The sequence below is a fragment of the Anser brachyrhynchus genome (genome assembly GCF_964034855.1).
Source record: "Anser brachyrhynchus genome assembly, chromosome: 3".
Taxonomy (NCBI): Eukaryota; Metazoa; Chordata; class Aves; order Anseriformes; family Anatidae; genus Anser; species Anser brachyrhynchus.
Window position 1 is genome coordinate 106,620,123 of NC_137696.1, and position 20,484 is coordinate 106,640,606.

At 37.8% G+C, this 20,484-nt stretch overlaps 1 protein-coding gene and 1 long non-coding RNA gene across 3 annotated transcripts in view; both read right to left on the reverse strand.

Annotated features, from left to right (window-relative positions):
* The window catches only part of PXDN (peroxidasin), an 80,721-nt gene that overhangs the window by 59,882 nt on the left and 355 nt on the right, over positions 1 to 20,484 (reverse strand). The window lies entirely within an intron of this gene.
* LOC308192441 lies at positions 1,779 to 20,464 on the reverse strand. The gene is made up of 2 exons (XR_013948813.1): positions 15,569 to 20,464; positions 1,779 to 15,213 (listed from the first exon to the last, which is right to left on the reverse strand). It is a non-coding gene; the product is annotated as an uncharacterized lncRNA (long non-coding RNA).

The window sequence follows — 20,484 nt, forward strand, 5'->3', positions numbered from 1 at the left end:
CCACCGGCAGGGCATTAGCAAAGAACTCTACATCTCACACTCGCATCTGAGAGAAGTGGTGAGATTAGGAAGATTTCAAATCTCATATCACAACTACAAGTATTCTTTCCATTGTTATAGGTTATACACATCTTTTTTATACAGTGTTCGATGAATTAATTACAGCGCACTTAAACCTCAATACAAAAGCCTTAGAACATTAACTTTAAATAAAACATTTAATAACAGCAAAGGCAGCTGAAAACATTCAGAACTTTGGTAGTTCATCCTCACGGGTGCAGGATGGAAACCAAAGCAGAAATTAAACTGAAGGCTCATTGCTAGGTATAACAGTAAGACTTACATAGCATAACATAAATAAATATAGATTCCAATTTTAATAAGTGGAATCACCAAAATACCTCCCTAATAATGATATCTTCAAAATACTAGACTAATGTAAGTGATAAAACTAAGTTTACTTTGATCACTTTCTGTTCTACTGTTACAGAATGCTTGAGAGAACTTCTCTATATTCAAGTGGAAACTTTTAGGCATGACGTGTAATTTCATCATCTGTTTACAGCTCTCCTGATTTTGATAAAGATGAATGTAAACCTAGGCTATAAGCCCTATTTCCCTTGCAGATGAGAGAATAATGTTTGAATAATACATTTATTTGTTATTGTTCAGTGTTGAAGCTAAGGAGGACTAACCAAGCATGGCTTCTACACTTCAAATAATTCTGTGACATGAGACACTTCGATTTTTAATACTTTTGGGTAGACCTGCTGTTCCACATCACCTATACTTCCAACCTTAGAAGATCCCTTTAATCATTTGGAATCCACCAGCATTTTTCATATCTTTTTCTTGTCCAAAAATGAAAAAATATTACTTTACTTTAAGAAACACTACATGGCAATTAGACTAAGTGAAACAAAAAAAAAAAACAATCAAAAACATAAGTTCCAAATAAAAGTAGAACTACTAGGTTTCTCCAAGAACAGCTGCTGTTTGAAACATGATGTTGACACATTAATGACTTCTATTATCTTCGTTAGAAAACAAAACAAACAAACAAAACAACAACAAAAAACACTGAAAATGAAATTAAATCTTGAATCTTCATTAGCAGTGAAGGTAAGTACCTCATTACATATATCATTTCACAGATTAAATGGTACTTTAGCATTGATTTAGGACTTGAAAGTTTTAAAATTCAAATCCCTGCCAGGTCAGAGATATTTCCTCAGTTCAAGAGAAGCAGAATCACCACAGCAGCAAAATGGAAATATCTAGAAAAATACTACTCCCTTAAGTATCTTAAAACGTGGAAGCTCTCAAATGCGAAGTTTAGACCATAAAAGTACAAGCCCTGTACCAAAAGCCCACCCCAAATGCAGACACTTTTAAAATCTCCAGTGAAAATTGTTTAAAGCTAAATCTCTCTCTCTGGAAGCATTTGTGAACTGCATACTAATATAATGTTTATCACTTAATTCTGAGAAATTAAAAGGAGGTGGTGGCTTGGTTTGATAAGAATCAACAGGAATAATGCAAAATGCTTTCAAATGATGGTGTCCTTGTTACTATAATCTCTCTGAAACTCAGAGATATAAAAAGTCTGAAAGAGATCTAGGTGTGAAAGCCCCTATATTCACTTATTTATCTGTTAAGGGTAGCTAATCAGCACCAATAAGAAAAGCCAAAACAGAAAAATAATAATTCCATCAGCTGCATAATATACACTGAATCAAGAAAAAAAAAAAAAAAAAAAAAAAGCACAAACCAGTTATTTTCTTTCTCTTTTTCTTTTACTGAAAGGGGAAACAATTTAATAAATGAAATAAATATTAAATTATTAGATCTATTTGATTTAATAGGTTAAATTAATAATTTAATTTCAAGAATGACCATTGCATTGATCATTTGTTTACCTCTCTTTAGATGTTTTAAAAAGGTAGGAATTGTCATAAGTGGATCACGTCACCAGTGGCAAATTCAAAAGAATGAAATAAGAGAAAACATTATTTTTTTCTAATAGCTGAAGATTAATTACAACCCAGCAGAAATAACCTATACCATAAATGCCAAACTACTATGTTTCTCAACACAGAACAAAAGAACTGCAAATGCCAGCAAGACTACATTGCTTATGTCTACTTTATTCTTATTCTTTTTTTATTCAAGGTCATCCCAGCAGGAAATGAAAAACAGCCATCAGCATAGTAAAAACATTCAAACAGAGCAGAGCATGAAAATTGCACAAAAGAGGTTATATAATCAAGTCAGAGCAGTAACTGGATGATGTCAATGGCACTTTAATGCTGCTTTAACTACTGCCCTGTAAAAAAAATGTGTCACTTTGTTGAACAAACAAAGAGAAGTCCTCCACTTTAAAAAAATAAAACCCAAACCCACTTTCAGCTATAGCACTACTTATATTAATCCTCAGTACTAGCAGCATGCCATTTTCTAGAATACCAGAGGAATCAAGACATCTTTTTGCCTGATTTTAAGATTTGGCCTTAGTCATTCTTTTAGAAACAAAATTACATTGTTCTCATTTTCTTGGCAATTCATTTTCTGGATGAATTCTAACCCCGTCTAATTACTACATATAGTACATGATTTTCTCTAATTTGCATTGAGAGATTTTATTATCTGTACATCACCATTCAGCACATAAAATAAAGCCACTGCACTTTTATACGGAAAACTAAAACATAATTCTTGCATGGTAAGTGTCTATTACAGTCAATAATATTTAGTATACCATAATTCTAGTAAGAAAAGTGAATGGCTGGATCATAAATACATTGAAATTTGTAGAATTGGACAGAGCAGATTTGGCAGTACTCACCTTGATCATAAAACCATGCTTACAAAATAAAAAAAAATGGATGATATTATTATTATTATTTAAATAATGCCTGATTGGGTCAAATAGGTAAGATTTGTTGAAAGGGACTTTCAATTTATAAGTCTTAAAAAATATATGTATCAGGTGCAGTTTTGGTGAATGGATAGCTTATGATCTTGCCTTCTCCAAGAGCTGAGGATTTGTTTTAACTAACAATTATTTTGCCATTAGAGTTGAAAGGAAAACATTTAAATGTGAACTCAATGAAACGCAATACGGTATTGTCTTACTAAGTCTGTAGATCCCTTTGCTGCCTTTGTTGCCAATTTTTCCAACCAGCTATGCAGTACCATTAATAAGACTCAAGCGGGATTTGCTGGTTCAAAGTTTTAGGCACATAGGCTTAATTGACATGAATTACACATGGAAATTTTACTTGGCATGATCTTTGTCTTTTCTACTTTCAGGGTTTTCCAAAATCCATCTGCTCCAGAAACACTGCATTTTGAACATGTAAGTTCTATTTTATAATTGTTTCTAATTCTCATGCTATGTTTAAGGAAAAAAAGAGCAAGATACAGAGTGAGTAAGAGATTTAGGAGTATGGCTAGAGGTAATGTTATTTGTGCGTCTCGAAGAAATAACAAGAAAAGGTAAAATCTATTTTTAGTGCTCTCAGGGGTACCTGTTTCTAAAACCAAACAATGAGAAAGGTTATTGATAGTACAGTCATGACTCACGGCTGATTATTTTTGACACAAATATCCTCGGGAAAGGGCTGTTTTCTTGCCCTGTGCTTATGCCATGCCCAATAAAATTGGCCAGAATATCTGTGCATGATGCTGCATTAAAATAAACATTAGATGGATAAGGTCTTGGATCAAGTGAAGAATGAACTGATGGTTGGCAGAATCAGCGTTGCAAAGAAATATTGATACATTGAAAAAAATTTAGAGAATTAGAGAGAGCTTTTCAGTTTCTTTCTCAATATCTACTCTGTTTCAAATGTACTTCTCAATTAAAAAAAAAAAAAAGTTTCTCTTCTACAGTACACTAAAGAAGATGCCAAAGAGGGAAGTGTATGGCATAGCAGGAATCACTGACACAAGTGCTGCAACATTGTTTTGTAGTTAATAGTCATCTAAATTATTACAGTGAAAAACCCACAAAAATACTGCTTTTACGTTATGATCATATATAAGCATTTGTTCTCATATCTACCATTGTGCAAAATAATGTTTTTGCACTTTTCTTCCTCACAAGATGCTTAAGTCTAAATTCTTTATCTATGAAATACTGGTATTCTCAGAGGAAAGAACTGAAAGCCGGAAAAAAGCATTATCATCCTCTGACTTCCCACACAGGACGTGTCCCAGAACAGTAGAGAAGTTCCTGTCTTAAGGCAATTATTTCTGACAGCACTGAACTACGCCTTTGAGAAAAATATAAAAGTGTGTTTCAAAAAGACCATGAATCAAGTGAGAACCTAAAGAAAGTCATTCTGGTAATTAACTTTGTTCACTGGTAAAAATGGGACAGTCTGACCTTCCTTCCAGCTTGAATGGGTTTATCTTCAGATTCCATTCACTGGAATTAAAAAGCTGTAAGTGAGATGCAGCATTGACTATTTTTTCTTAAAGTACATCCAAAGGAGTTAAGGACTGAAGTTCATACATGATTTTTTTTTCAGTAATTCTTAAAGACTAACAAAAATAAATTAATTTTAAAAATATATATCCTAAAACACCAAAAAAGGTTGGGCAGGAAAATATACTTCCAATCCTTTCTAACAAGGGTTTTTCTGATTTTGCTCTGTGGGGGATTAATTCTTTCTTTCCCGTCAGGAAAACGGATGCAGATGCATTACAAGCTACTGAGTGTTCATAGTCATAGAAGAAAACACGCACTGCTACAGAAGTTACCTGGGTTTCACCCAAGTGCCAGAGGTCTGATCCCTTCCTAAGTCTCCTTGGAGCTCTGCCATTTCAGTCTCTCTTACAAGGGTACCCAGGCCATAGGTGGAGGGCAGTCAGCTCCGAGTGTCAGCAGCTCTTACGGCTGAAAATGTGGACCTAAGTGAGAGCTGAGAGACGTAACAAATGGCAGGTAAACTAAAAAATATGAGCAGGAAGTGTGATTTTTCCTGTCAGTGCATTTTCTGCACTTTTCTTTCATCAGGGAAGGCAGCTTCACTGATGCAGTCCTGTGATCTTGCATTATGGTCATAATACCAGCAAATAATGTTCAGTATCTACAATGCCAGTGACTTTCCTAAAGAATGTCTATTTTGTCTTCTTCAATTCAAAAAGTCTTTTAATACAAGATCCATGTCAAGCCAAAGGATGTGGAAAACTGAAGGAATCACTGCAACTAAATCTAACATCTAAATCTAACTCAAAAGGCTTCATTCATCGTAAATTCATGCGTCACTCCTCCCCCCCTAAAAGGCAGATTTTATCAGAACATATTTCCAACTGTTAAGTACTTTCCAGTAATTTCTAATATAGTGATAGTCATATTATGTTCAAACAGACTCAGAAAGACTCAGGTGGTGTTAGAATTTATCCGGATGCTTGTTGTTATGGAAACAAAGGACATTTTACTATTCCTATGAAACGCGTAAAGATCAGAAAACCAAATGCAGGTATTCTGTCACGTGGCTGCAGCCTGCCTTCCTGGTGTCTGACAAAGCGACAGCTCTTCCTTCCACTTAATGGAAAATCGCAGGTCAGCTCACTGAGAAAGCTCCAGCTCTTGGGATTGAATTGTCTGCTTCCTGAGGCTAATGACAGGCTGCCAGAGTAGATAAGTTAGCAATTTTCTTGTTCTGCCTCCCGCTCCTCCTGCTCCTGGCCAGGCAAACTCTGAACAAGAACCAGGAGTGTTGGTGCTGCGTTAGGCCTCCTCCAATATTTATCTCCTCATTCCTCAACAGTGCATACAACCTCAGCACAGGAATCTGTGCATTCCTCCCTCAGAGGAGGAGAGAAGTTGTCTTCTGCCTACAAAGAGCACTGGAAGAAGACTTTTAACTGTAAAATACCCAATGGAGCAGCTTTTAGGGAAGGGAACCTCTGGAAATAGAGATTATTCCTTTCTTTTTCTTCTTGCTATGTCCATTCTAACACCTATATCAAAATTCTAATAATAACAACAACAAAAAAACCTTTAAAACAATTTTAGAGCCACTTGTCATTTTCCAGTACTGCTCATTTCCCTAATCTCATATTTCTCATGTTTCCTAATCATCAGGTAACAACCCATGTTACAGAATGTATCAAAAGAATAAATAAAATATTAATAAGAAATATTACATTTTATATGTTTTTATCATATTCCACAATGCGTAGAATCAATCAACACAAACCTCATTTTACCTCTCAATACCTGCAAACTGTAGATGTGTCTGATATTTCCAAATCAGTGTTATTAGTCTTGTATGTCTTTGTTAGTTTTTCTACATTACAATAGCCTCAGGAGATGACATTTGTCTTAAATCATGCACCCTTCTTGCAGTTCTAACATTGCCACTACTAAGTCAACAATTAACTAAAGAGCATTTTTTTAATATTTCTGCAATTATTTCTTCACCTTAACAAAGTCCTAAAAATACCAGAAAAAGGTACGAAAGTTGGATAAAAAACGTTTTTACATGTTATTCCTAAGGCAAAAATAGTTGATTTCTGAATATAACTGAAGATATCAGATAGAATACACTCTGTGCTACTGCAGCCTTCACAGTTTAATGCCATTTTGAAGTTGTAATTCAAGCCAATGTTTCCATTCTGAACACATTTCAACTTACATCCTTGTTTTCATCGCCCCTTACCAGTTACAAACCAACTATCACTAAGATGATATAAATATCACTTGGGCCACGGGAGGAGCAACCTCACGCACTGTCTTGAAAAACATAGCTAACTCAATGCTCTCATTGAAAGCCTTGAGCTCTCAATGAATCTTTACTGGTGTTCAAACAGAAAGAAAAATGCATTCAACAACATTCATATGCAACAAAAGGGAAAAAGTTAAAACATTTGATGATTCTTGCAAAAAACAGAATGAAAGTAGTAGAAATACGCCTGAAAGGTTAATTTAAAACATCAACCTGCCTTTTAAGATAAGCAGATGTTTTCAAATATCCACATAAAAAATACCGAGCATGACAACTGAATAGATGGGAATAGTATTAATTAAAAATGAATTTGGGAAAGTCAAAGCTGTAGACATTTCCAAAGCAATAAATTTGCTGTTCCTAGGTGAGGGCAGAAGGCGTGAGGAAGCGCTGAGCTGGTGGCAAGGAGGCAACACAGGATGGGACCTCTTCAGCAAGGAAATCTTCAGCAGTGCCACTTATGGTTCCCGTCCCTCTCTCTGCCTGAACATGGCTCTCCAAGTTGTTTTCCAAAGCCGGCTTATTTTTAAGGTTTTCCCTGAGGTCAGGACTATTTTGGTGACAAAGGACAGCCTTAGGGACCAGTTAACAGCTTCCCTCAGTGGCAGCAGTGGATGAAGGAGTTCCTTTCCTCTTGCTCCTTTCCAGACCACCTCTTCACTGGGGCTAATACCATTGTTCACAGGTATCACAGCACTCAAAGATCAGGGAAATGATTCAGAGTGAAGCCACATATGTTTTTCCCTTGTTTATTTTTCAACTAATTCCACAAACCAGCTAAGAAGACAAAGGACAGAAATGAGCAACTACTGCTGGCAGCCAGCACCCAAAAGAAACTTAAGAACCTCTCATAGGGTGATTCTTCGGTATTGTTTCTTTTCTTCCTTTTTTTTTTTTCCTTTTTTTTTCTTTTTTTTTCTTTTTGTTTTCAGTTTGGTTTTGTTTTGTGTTTGACTGCAAAGAGGTATAATCCCTATTTTATAAATTAAAAATGATGCAAAAGTTCCCAAACCACCAAAGAGAAAATTCAAAAAAATCACAGAGGTACATACCAGCGTTAATATACTAAATAGACCATCTATTCAAATACATGAGACTTACAATTTTATTTTAGGGGTTGGACTCAATGTTCCTTGTGGGTCCCTTCCAGCTCGGGATATTCTATGATTCTATGATTCTTAATATACAGTATAAATAGCCATCTCAAAATATAAATACATACATATGTTCATGAGTACTATCTGCAGCCAAATATTAAAAAAAGCTTAGTTTCAGTAACAATATATACTCACAAATTACTTCTCAGCTATGAATAATAGGTCCTTAAAATGTTACCTTTCAAAACTGTATTTTTACACATTTTGATAATGTATAATTTGCAAGTACTCTATTTGACTAAGAACACTGCCATACTGCTTAAAAACCAATGAAAACACTTTTATTTTTTTATTTGCAAGGATTATTTGCCAAATTTTAAGTTCACCTGAAAAAAAATCCCCTGGACCCACAGCTAAAGTACCTTTGCAGTAAGACTGGTCAGAAGGACAAATATATCCTCTAATCCAGAGGCATACAGATGCCAATTTAAGGTTGGGATTTCCAAAAGCGCTTAAGACACCTTAAGTAGAATTTAAAATGCTGAAGAGTCCAAGCCACAAAACCAGCACTTAACCTCTTAAGCACATAAATTTCTACTGGTAAAATTTCCTCAGACATCAGATGCTGTTCTACTACAGCAGTGATGTGGCTGAAATCTCTCCTCCTGAGGCTCTGCCCGCTCATACCCTTGCTCTGGTCTCCAGAGGGACAGATCCTTCCCATGTCCAGACATAGGGCTAAAGACAAGCTTGTGCTGAATGGACATTTTATTTCCCACCCACTGAAGCTTTGCTGATATGCAGTTAAAAACAGCAGATTTATGAAGCCAAAGAGACACCAACCAAAATAAGATTTATTTTTTTTTTTCAATACAAGGAGGCATTCAACATTTTTTTCAAATCCTGATGCCATTGGAAATTTCTTGCATGTTGGCCCAGACCTTAAAAATAATATAATTTATGGACATCTAGCATCATGTTCAATTATCTCCAAAGTTCAAAATTAAAATAAATAAGTTCCACCCAAATCATCTGCTTGTTTTGCAAGATTTTTCATTTGTTTGTTTATACAGTCCAGAAGATTGGCACCTGAAATATGAAATATCCCTTTGAAGAAATAAAGATCTTTTCAAAACAAAGTGTGCCTGCAAAAGCCAGTAAGTAAAAATAAGATATTTTTATATTTAAGGAAATTATATTTGCATTGGGTTTACATTGCAAGGGTTTGGTGAGCAGAGCCCAGAAATTGCCCCATGTCAGATCAGAGCCAGACCCAGCCAGCTCCAAAAAGGGACCTGCCGCTGGCCAGAGCTGAGCCAGGGAGCAACGCTGGGTGGGCCTCTGGGAGAGCAGAGTGAAGCACAGATCTTTCTATACAAAGAAAGCTCCTTATAGAGAGCCCAATAGTAATCATTTACATTCCTGATAGCTATGCCTTCAATCTACACGTAAAACTTGCTTTATCTATACATAGACACCTAATAAGCAAACATTTTACTTGATTTACTTCAGCTAATTCTACCCCTACCTGGGTGCTATTCTAACTACTAAAGCTTCACCTAGGCCAAGAAAATTGAATCAGCAAATTAATGATTTGAATCTGGCTGGAGCAAACCACCTGTTCCCATAACCACACTGCTCTCACTGCACTTGGCACCCTGTCGCTGCTTCTCATTTCTTCCTGCCCATTTCTGGCACTTGAAACCAAATGTCTGGGTATTCTCATACGGAGACTGAAAATGTCACCCAAGTCAAAAACCCCAATTTTATGATTCAGCTTATGTCTTGAAAAAATACCCTAAAATACTCCTACTTTTCAAGTTTCTCAAAACGCCATCAAACCAAAACCTTTCTCTTGAACTCAAATTACAATTGTTATCCCCAGTCTGAACAGTGAAAACATATCCCCTAAAAGGCACCTTGCTCTGATAGGCAGCCTCCCAGCAGCGAATAATCACTCTATATGTTTTACATGCACATGCCAGACCACCACACTACTGCTCCAGCTTTTTGCATTATCTGAGCAGACAGTATAAGGAGATAGACAATGTTTTTTGTTTTTTTTTTTGACAGGCTGACTAGAGTTACCTGTGCACCAGACCACACACTGCTGTCTGGTCTTTTTTTAAAAATACTTTTTTCAAAAATATTTTTGAAAAATATATTCAAAAATATTTTTGAAAAATGGAGGAAAAAAAAACATTTTCTTACCATTAAAACATTATAAGACTTTGATTCAGAGACACACTTTAAAAATCAGAATATTGATGACGGCTTTGCTGAATCAGGCATGAAACAGAATCCAACATCAGACAACAAAAGTATGATTTTATATACAAATGGCTGATCAAAATCATGAAGAGACAGAATATTTACCTTCTGTAGAGCACAGTGGACCTTGGACAGAGGCTACAAGCCTTTGAATTTAACTATGTTGAGAAGTCTGAAAACCTGCACAGAATTTCATGTTGCCCTAGCTATGATGTTTATACTGCCTGAAGATAAGCTGAAGCAACCACAGACTTGCTTATGCTATATTTTATCTCCTATAAGGGACACTGGCAGCCAAATAGCTAGTAAAAGGCTACTGAATCCATGAGTCTGGCTAATGCAATGCTGACACTTAGCAGTCATCATCCTGCTTGCCAAAAGCAGTCATTACTCTTGTGTACAAAGTAATATTGTTTTCCTTTTTGAGAGCAGCCAGGCAATGAGCAGAGTGTTGTAATAGGTGATTTAAGGGGAAAGAATGCTTAAACAAGAATTTTCAGAAAGATCTGGGGAGTGGTAATTGGAAAGAGAATAAAAGGTCTGAAAGTCCAAAGAACAGATCACACCAAAAAAGGAAGCCATGTCACAGCCATTAAAACTCATTTTGGAGTTAAATAAATATACTCATTGTTTTGCTTAATAAAACTCAGGAGAAAAAAAAAAAAGAAAAAAAAAAAGAAAGAAAAAAAAAACAGAACACTACAGAACACTGTACCAAAGTTTACAGCGTTCAGTCTATAAGCTTTCACAAGGTTCAAGAAGCCATGTCAGGAACTGCACAAACTTTTAAATGCCTCAATCTTTGCTACAAGGGACTCGCACATGTAAATAGAAATAAAACAAAAAGAGAGGAAGCTGAGAGCCCACACCGATCTCTCTCTTGTGTCTTTCTCAAGAGGCTTGACAATCTTTGTTATTTACAATAAATCAAACATTTGTTTAATTTTCTTTAAAAAAATCACTTGACACTCATTAGCAACAGTAATAATTCCATGCCAAAAATAAATAAATAAATAAATAAATAAATGATCTGTCAGCCAGATAAGCAAAAGGAAGCAAAAGGAAATATTTGAGTCACTCTATTCCAGCTCAGCCAGCCCTCATTGCACTATCTCTGTGGATTGCCTTGAACCTCTGCCCATCTTTACAGTAATAAAGCCTGAAAAGTTATTTTTGTTTTGTTTTCATCAAATCCAAAATGGAACAAATGATAAAGACAATTTGGCTCAGTTGCTTCCATTTTACTGTGGGTATATGCATATATACACACATACACTCTATATGTGTAGCATGTATATGTATAAACACGTACATCACACGAGTTTTTAAAATATTAACTTATTTGTATACATAAAGTTCTCCAGAAAGATAAGCAACTATAAATACTTAGCTTGTGCAATACATCTTTTTAAATGTCACCTTTATAAATTGACCTTCTCTGTAAGGTGAAGTCATAGCCTATGAGGACATAAACACATAGTTTGACTTGCCAGAAAGAGATGCAGCAAATATTCAGGCCCAGGAAGAGTCAGAAGTCCGGGCATTACTCAGGTATACAAAGCTAAGCATAAGCTCACATTTGCAAGATAAGAGCTAGAGTGTTGTGATCACAAAATACTGTATAAAGTGGGGAATAACACTGTAAACAAACTACAATAATCTTTAAGTCTCAGAAATATGAATCCAACAAGAAGTAACTGAAACAAACACCATTTTAAGAGATGAATCAAGATGAGTGAAAATTTACAGTTTGTTTTTTCATTGTTCAAAATAAGATTGGGGCCTAATAACATTTTCATTTTATCTATTACACAGAGTAAAATTTTCCTGTAAAAGGACATTTTGTAATTCAGAGAATAAAAAATTGTGCAATTGTGCACATTACACACTATTTCTCTTCTTTTGTTATTTTCTGAATAGTTGTTTGTTATTTTTTCATTTCATAATAGCAAGAACAATTTCTTCTATTATATTATGGTGTTTCTTTCCACAGCTTCCTTCTGTCTTTACCCTGAGCTCTGTTCTCTTCTTTGTCAGCTATACTTTCTGCTTTATTTCTGCTAGACTTCCAATGTTTTCATTTAAAATTAGTTTCTTTACAAGCCAATCCATGAGCACACATGGACAGCATAATGTTTATTTAATATCTAAATGGCCAACTCACATGCAAGAATGGCACAAAGTTGCTCCAGGAGAGGTCCTGACCGGACATTCAGAAAAGTTTCTTTACTCTGAGGGTTGTCAAACCCTGTAACAGGCTTCCTAGAGAGGTGGTTGATACCCCGTGCCTCTCAGTGTTCAAGAGGCTTTTGGACAACGCCCTCATCAATATGCTTTAACTTTTGGTTAGCCCTGAGAGGTCTGGCAGCTGGACTTGATGATCTTTGAAGGTTCCTTCCAGCTGAACTATTCTATTCTATTCTATTCTATTCTATTCTATTCTATTCTATTCTATTCTATTCTATTCTATTCTATTCTATTCTATTCTATTCTATTCTATTCTATTCTATTCTATTCTATTCTATTCTATTCTATTCTATTCTATTCTATTCTATTCTATGCTATGCTATGCTATGCTATGCTATGCTATGCTATGCTATGCTATGCTATGCTATGCTATGCTATGCTATGCTATGCTATTCAAGTTTCCTGCTTGCTAATGACACCCCCATCTTACCTCTTAATGAACACTGACCTCACCTGGGAGATAACTCAGTAAGACCTACTCAGAAAAATGGAGGAGGTTGGAATACTTATTAGTCATATTTTTCTCTTAGGCATGTGTTTACCAGAATGTTAGATGAGACATTCACCCCTCTCCTTGTGTCTTGGATACAGCCCCTCCTGATGATGCATGGGATAGGCACCTCCCTGTTGTTTTTCCACCAGTCTTCATTGGGAATTAGGACAGTGAGAGTATTTTCACTCATGTCCAAGCATCCATTTCTTACCCTTTCCAGTGAGTAATCCCATGTTTGCCTCTGCAACTCATAAATTTCTTATTCTTTTCAATGTCCCTCATGCCCATAAATTCCCCAAAGCAATGATGAAAAATAATATAACTCATCACTTTTAATTTTGTTGTTGTTTGGAAAAACTGAGTAAGAGCAGAAGCACTGAAACTGCGTGTCAGCAAAACTGGGAAAACAGAACACTTAAAACCATGATTTTGAAATGTGGGTTTTAACAGCAACAGTAAGTGGTCCACAGATACAAATCACCTTCCTGGCCTTCCAAAATGTTTTAGTAGAACAAATAAAAAATCTTGGACTGACCATAGTCCAAATTCCCAATGATAATCTTTTGAAGAAGCTAGAAAGCAAATGTCCTACACAGTCCAGATGATCATATGAAGAGAAGTTGGCAATAAATGGTAAATTTTCATAGGGGAAGAAGGTCACATGAAGAATTTCAAAGATCTGTGATGGGTTCTGCATTGTTCATAAGTAGAAGTAGGGTGAACAATGAGATGATAAAGTGCTGCTTATCATATTCATCTATTTTGACAAAGTCTGACTAGGAAGAACAGCAGAAGGACCTGTCATCAGCACACGAATGCCTTTTAAAATGTAGACCTAATGCATGTAAATACAAAGTAATGTACATGGAGAAAACAATCCAAACTTTCCAAATAAAATGGTAGGCCTAGAACTGATGATTACTACTCATGGACAAGATCTTAAGCTACACCTGATGATTCCATGAAAACAACAGTTCAAGAAAAGGAAACATGATGCTGAGAATTATTAGGGAAGAAACAGAAAATAGAAACAGAGACCATCAGAGTGCTGCTTTATAAATCCCATTAGCTCACATACCAGATCAGTTGTGCAAATACTGTGGAAATTTATAATTCTCTCACCTCGAAACACAGTAGAGTGGGAAGGGGGAAATTCAGATGAAAGCTCAGGAACACTGAGCTCAGGAACCTTTCAGTGAGAAGACTACTTCAAAAACAGGCTGGCACTGAGACAATGGAAAGGGATTGAGCATTCATTATTTTTTCCAATAGACGAAATCATAGAATCATATAGGTTGGAAAAGACCTTCAGATCATCAAGTCCAACCATCAACTGGACCTTCCAAGTCCCATCATCAAACCATGTCCCTAAGCGCCATGCCCACACATCTTTTAAATACCTTCACGGATAGCGACTTCACCACTTCTCTGGGCAGCCTATTCCAATACCTAACCACACTCTCCATGAAGAAATTCTTTATAATGTCCAATCTAAACCTTCCCTGGCACAATTTGAGGCTGTTTGCTCATGTCCTATCCTTCATCACCTGAGGAAAGAGTCCAACACCCTCTTCACTTCAACCTCCTTTCAGGTAGCTGTAGATAAGGTCTCACCTCAGCCTCCTCCAGACTAAACAACCCCGATTCCTTCAGTCACTCCTCATAACTCTTGTTTTCTAGTCCCTTCACCAGCTTCCTTGCTCTTCTCGGCACACACTCAAGCAACTCAATATACTTCTTGTAGTGAGGGGCTCAAAACTGAACACAGTACTTGAGGTGCAGCCTCACCAGAGCAAAGTACAGGGGGACAATCACCTCCCTGGTCCTGCTGACTACACTATTCCTGACACAAGCCAGAATGCCGTTGGCCTTTTTGGCCACCTGGGCACACTGCTGGCTCATGTTCATGCGAGCATCAATCAGCACCGCCAGATCCTTTTCCTCTGCACAGCTTTCCAGCCACTCTCCCCCAAGCCTGTAGCGCTGCATGGGGTTGCTGTGGCCAAATTGCAGGACCCAGCACTTAGCCATGTTGAACCTCGTCCCATTGGCCTCTCCCCATTGATCAAACCTGTCTGGGTCCCTCTGCAGGGCATTCATGCTGTGGTCCTGGCTTATTCTGTCAGCAGGAAAGGCAGACTGCCAGGATTGGCTTTAGCAGGATTCACATACTACATACCCTCCAAGGTTGTTTTTCTAGGTAGGCTTGGTGTCCTTTGTAGCACCAATTTGGTTTGTTGGTACTCAAGAGTAAAGGGTCTAATGGGCACGCCAGCAGAAATACTCTCTTTTTAGCAACCTTTAAAGTAAATTACTTTCTTCATTGTGCATTCCTGATCCTCTGATTTTTGCAAGTAGCCTCTTTCTGTGGAAAATATTAAGAAAACATCCTCTTCTAAAAATATATTAAGATTCTGTTAAGACAAATAAACATCAACATATAGATATTTAAACTCCCATTATTGTCAACAGAAGACTAGTCAGCAGTCGTAATAGGCTGGAGAATGATTCAACTGCCCATATAGCAGCAGTATGCTTCAGTTGCCCAAGCAGTTTTTTCTGCTGTTGGTCTAGATGTCATAGGCTGAAACATCTGCTGGGAACAAACAGGTATGACACAGTGACACAGGCCCAACGGGAGACCTACATCCTTTTCGGAGGAGCAGATGTAAGCTAAAAAAGATTCCATCAGAGGAATTCAAATAGGCCTAGATACTTACAGTTAGCAAATGAATCAAGTCCTTTGGGGTGGCCTGATTCTTGCTCCAGGGTCAATTAACTGCAATGGGTAAGTTAGGGAACCTCAGACACCTAAGATGGCTGTGAATTCCTAAGTGTAGACACATAAATGTAAGTGTTTTAATCTTAAATCGAATTCTGCACTTGGTCATAAAATTACTGTGAAGGAAGACAAGATAATTTTATTGAAATAAATTTATACTTTCCTCCTGCTTTGTGTAATTCGAGGAAATCATTGTTGGCATCTACTGCAGTTTGTGGCCTAGCCAAGAGTCTGACAAGATCTGTCTGCATTCAGTTTTTCTGAAACACTTCAAGTAAACCTCCAATATCTATTCATCTTTTTTTTTTTTTAATGTTAAGTATATACAGACCTTCATGTTTTAACTGAAATCTTATACCAGCATCACATCTCTTGACTGTCTCCTGTATGTAAATTGATACTGAGCAGTCAAGTGACTGAGCTTGCTCACAGCCCAGATTTGAGACTACAACCCTTTGTCCTTCAGTGTCAAGGTATAATTATTTGCTGTCTTAATTGTTTACAAAAAGTTTCCTAAAAGACTTTCAAAGCTCTTACAGGGAATGATCCTGCATTTTTCAGATGAGAATGTGATGCTTTGATGATGGTTAGCACACTGTTTGCAAACGGCAGATCTGCAAATAGCATGCATCATTCCATTATGATAGCCCAGAGACTCCTGCACTGACAAAAATCATACATATCACCCATTTCTTTTCCCTAAATGCCTCTGTTAGGAGGGATAATGTTATCACAAATCAACTTCAAAATGCAAAATGTCATTAAGTTTTCATTACCCCTATCTCTTTGGTAATTCATATACACAAATCACACATCTCTTTGGAGTGTAATTCTTTTTTTTTTTTTTTCAATTGTATTAAGACAGATGCTCCTGAAAACAATTAATAATGATTTTCACTGGCATTCTGAGTACACAGCATCTGATTCCATGAAAATTATCACAGAGCTCTGAAGAAAAGGTAAGTATTTCTTATCCTGCTGTCTAGAAACTTGGAACTGATTTAAAAAAACTAGCACCTTCCCCTTTTCCTTTGGATGGATCCTTGACATTTGCACTACAACCCGAAAGTTAAAAGTAAAAATAAAAAAGGAAAAAACTATCCAATTTGTAGAATATGTTGGAATCATGTAAACAAAAGCATTAATGAGTGACACTGTTGCCTACAATTTAATCTCAGTGACTACCTTCAAAAGCTGCTCACTTGGAACAATTATGATTACAATTTTAAAAGTCCTACTAAGCTCTGACCACTTCAAATTATACTCGCTTATTGAAAAGGTATGCTATTCATAACACACATGCAAGAAAGCCAAAGTAATAATTGCTTGTAGCAAATATTCTTACAAGTGACTTATTTTGAAATGTAATTTTCTCCTTAACAATTTCTATGCCCTTCTTAATGCAGATCAAGTCCACTTGCTTTTGTGACAAATATTTTTGGTCAATTTTTACCTGCTCACAAAACAAGTGAGATTCTCTTGTTGGTCAGTCTTTGAAACCCAACTGCAGTGAATTCAATCATGCTCATAGAGCTAGCAAAAATATCAGAGAGTGTCCACTTGCTGCAAAGAAAAACAATGGACAAATTTTAGTATTGGTCTGACTAGATGTACCTAGGCCTGTAGACTGGTTTGGGTTTTGATCATGTTGAGGCAAGACACAAATACTAGTATATTGCCTCAACAACCAAAGGCCCCCTGTCAGAATTACAAACACCATGAACTAGAAATGGCTGTAAACATAGAAATCCCTTCTGGATTTAAAATAAATAAATTTCCAAATAAATGTCAGATAAGGTACAATCAGGGGACAGCAATAGTTTCATATCCAGAATTTTGCATTCCTCAGCCAGTTAAATGGCCTAATACAAATACGTTTCAGCAACTCCTGTGAGTACACCAGCACTCAGTACTCAGTTAGGGATGAAAGAAACCTTCCAAGACAGTGCTGAAGGCATGAAGCGGTTTTGCAAATGACTCTGGAGGTGGGTCTCAAGAGACAGCAGACTGCGATGCTGGCCCTGCTGCTACGAAGAGGGGTACATCCTCTGTATATGCAGGAGAGCAATCATATCATCTTGGGTGGAACCTTGTGCTCGCACAAGGCTCCACAAGCACTTCTGAAGCTGGCAGAAGCCACTGTGCAGAAATCTAAACCATGGATCCCAGCCTGCAGCAGGGAAGGGGAAGTGCCAGAAAGTGGGGGAAGCAGGATAGAGTGAGAAAATGTACAGCCAGAAGTAGCACTGGCAAGGTCAGCAACCAGTAATGTTATGAGCAGTTTTCAAAAGCGAGACTGAGATTAGGAGTAGACGTTTTTGATATGTGGGGGAAAAACATTTGGCTGCGGTGTTGTTCTGGCTCCATGCTGTTTTAGTCCATAGAACAAATTATATGTGAAGTAGACCAAAGTCAACTCTGCTTCCAAAATGGGACAGTTTTCAGAACCAACACTTGTAAAAAGCAATATAAATATGTTTATACATATTTACAAGAAAAACAAGAAAAAACTTACAGTGATGTTTTTACTTCACAAATAACCTGTGTCTTAAGAAAGAAAGAAAGCAGACAAGACTGTGTAATTTACCAATGCCAGTAAAAAGGGGCTTAACCCATCAGCAACACAGTTTGCAGGATTTTGTAAGGCCATATTTTAAAGGGGAAGCTGTTCAATTGAAATTAATTCATTGTTCCTAATTGTCTAGCTATCATCACCACCACTAAAAAGAGTGTACTTAATATACGAGCTCTAAATGGAAGACGAACTGTGACAATCAAACTGGCAATGAAATAACTGCTTCACGATTTCATGCTTAAAAAAGAAACTACTCTTGAATGTAGGCTGTTGACTATTGTACTCTGTGGCTGATGGACTACAAAGTTGTATAGAAGTGCAGGTCTACAGAGTAGTAAGGTAAAAATTGTTGGCAAACCACAGAGTAATTCAGTGAGTACTTCAGACAGATGCAATACTTTTTCTCAAGCACATCCTATAGCTAAAGGTAAGCCCTTTATATAGAGTAGGCAAGCTATTTATGTACAGTTGCTATCTTCAAACGACTCATTATTAAATAAGTTGTATCACTGTTCTTTGTCCCAGAGATACGTATTGCCTGATTACCTTCTGGTCTGTCTCTTCCCCATTCACTGCCATTCAGAAAGAGTAATTGCGTGTTTATAAAAAGTTGTATTACCAAAGACCTTAATTTATTTATAACTGTCCCCTAGTCAGCTGCCAAAAAAGAAGAAGAATACCAACAACCAAACGAAAAGTAAGGCCACCGTTGTGTTTTGAAGAACGCTGGTCATCCACAGGCCTATTTTGAGAATTACTTTTCTTTGTCAAACTGGAAAAAAAAAAAGTAACTTATTTTTAATTAATTCTGCTGCATTGTAGGTTGCATTATGCCAGAATGATCATTCAGATTTGGGATACTAGACAATTTGATATATTAGTGGGGTTAGACGAGTATAATGCTCGCATTGTTCATACATTCTGCTCTGACTCACTGCAAGATTATAAATACCCACCGTAAGGGGAGCTCCACCCTGGTTAGGTTCATCTAATACTTTTTGCTGTTGCAGGCCCTTCTACCGCTAACATGAAACCAAGCCATTAAGATTTGACTCCATATTCTAAAGATCACTTTTTTCTTTTTTTTTATATATCTTTTATACCTTTTTTTACATTTAAGATGATTCACACAACTAGTTTTACACAGTTTCCTGTAATCTCAAGGCAAAAGGTGCTCTGTAAATGTACTTTGTTTCAAATGTAAGAAACATTAACCACCCACTTCCTGTATTGTTCCCTAAAAGGTTTACAAGTACTGCAGGACTAATCGGATTCTGCCAAAAAGGCTGAACTTCTTGCCAAAGAGGGACTCAGTTAATGCTAAATGACTGTAGTCTTCACATTAAATAATACTTGGAAGCTGAAACACACCGAGGCTTTATGGATCTCTTTTGAAAATATCTGACAAAGTTGCAAGTCAATTTATTACAGGAGGCCCTGCAAGAAAATTCCCAGGGCCAAGCTCCGCTCGGCGTCCAGGGCTGCCTGTGTGCAGGGGAAGGAGAGGGCTGGTGCCAGGAGTCTTCTGAGCCCGAGGAACGCAGAAGCGGGTCAGTGGAACAAATCTCGTCCTCACGGCAAGCCTCGAGACAACACAGCGTGGGGTGTTCGGTTAGGTCTTTGCGTTTATTGTAAGGACAAAATGGATGGAAAGGCAATCGTTTGAGTGAAATCCATGTGATTGAGGTTGATCATCCACTGAGTTTTATTACCAGCACAATCCTGCTCAAAAGAGTTGAGCCCTGACCCTGCAGGGGCTCGGCCAGGCACTTCGACTGCCACTCTGGTCGTGCCTGCTTTAAAAAATAGGACTGCGGGCCGTAAGGTCGCATGTCCTCAGGCTTTTGCGGGAACTCGAACCGAGTGAGTCTTCCGCAAGCCGAGAAGACTGGGGGTCCCGTGGAGGTCCCGGCTTGCTGACCCACCGCCACCACGCTTCGGCACCGAGCAGCAAGCGCTGTGTCCGCCTCCCCATCCCTCTGCCAGCCGAACGGGCTCTGAGGGCAAGGCAAACTCCTTCCAGGGACGGCGAAGCCCGCAGTGCCCGCAGGCTAACCAGGATACCCACCTCTACCCGCACAACGCCGGGCGGGGAGCCCCGGGGCTAGGGCTGGAACCGGGAATGGGGGGCGGCGGGGCCGAGCCCCCTCCCCCGACCGCAGACAAAGAGCCGAGGCTCCACCGCCCCCCAAAGTGCCTCCCACCCCAGGTATCCCCTCCTCCTCCTTCCTCCTCCTCCCTCCTCCTCCTCCCCGCTCCCTGCCCGCCCGGCTACTCAC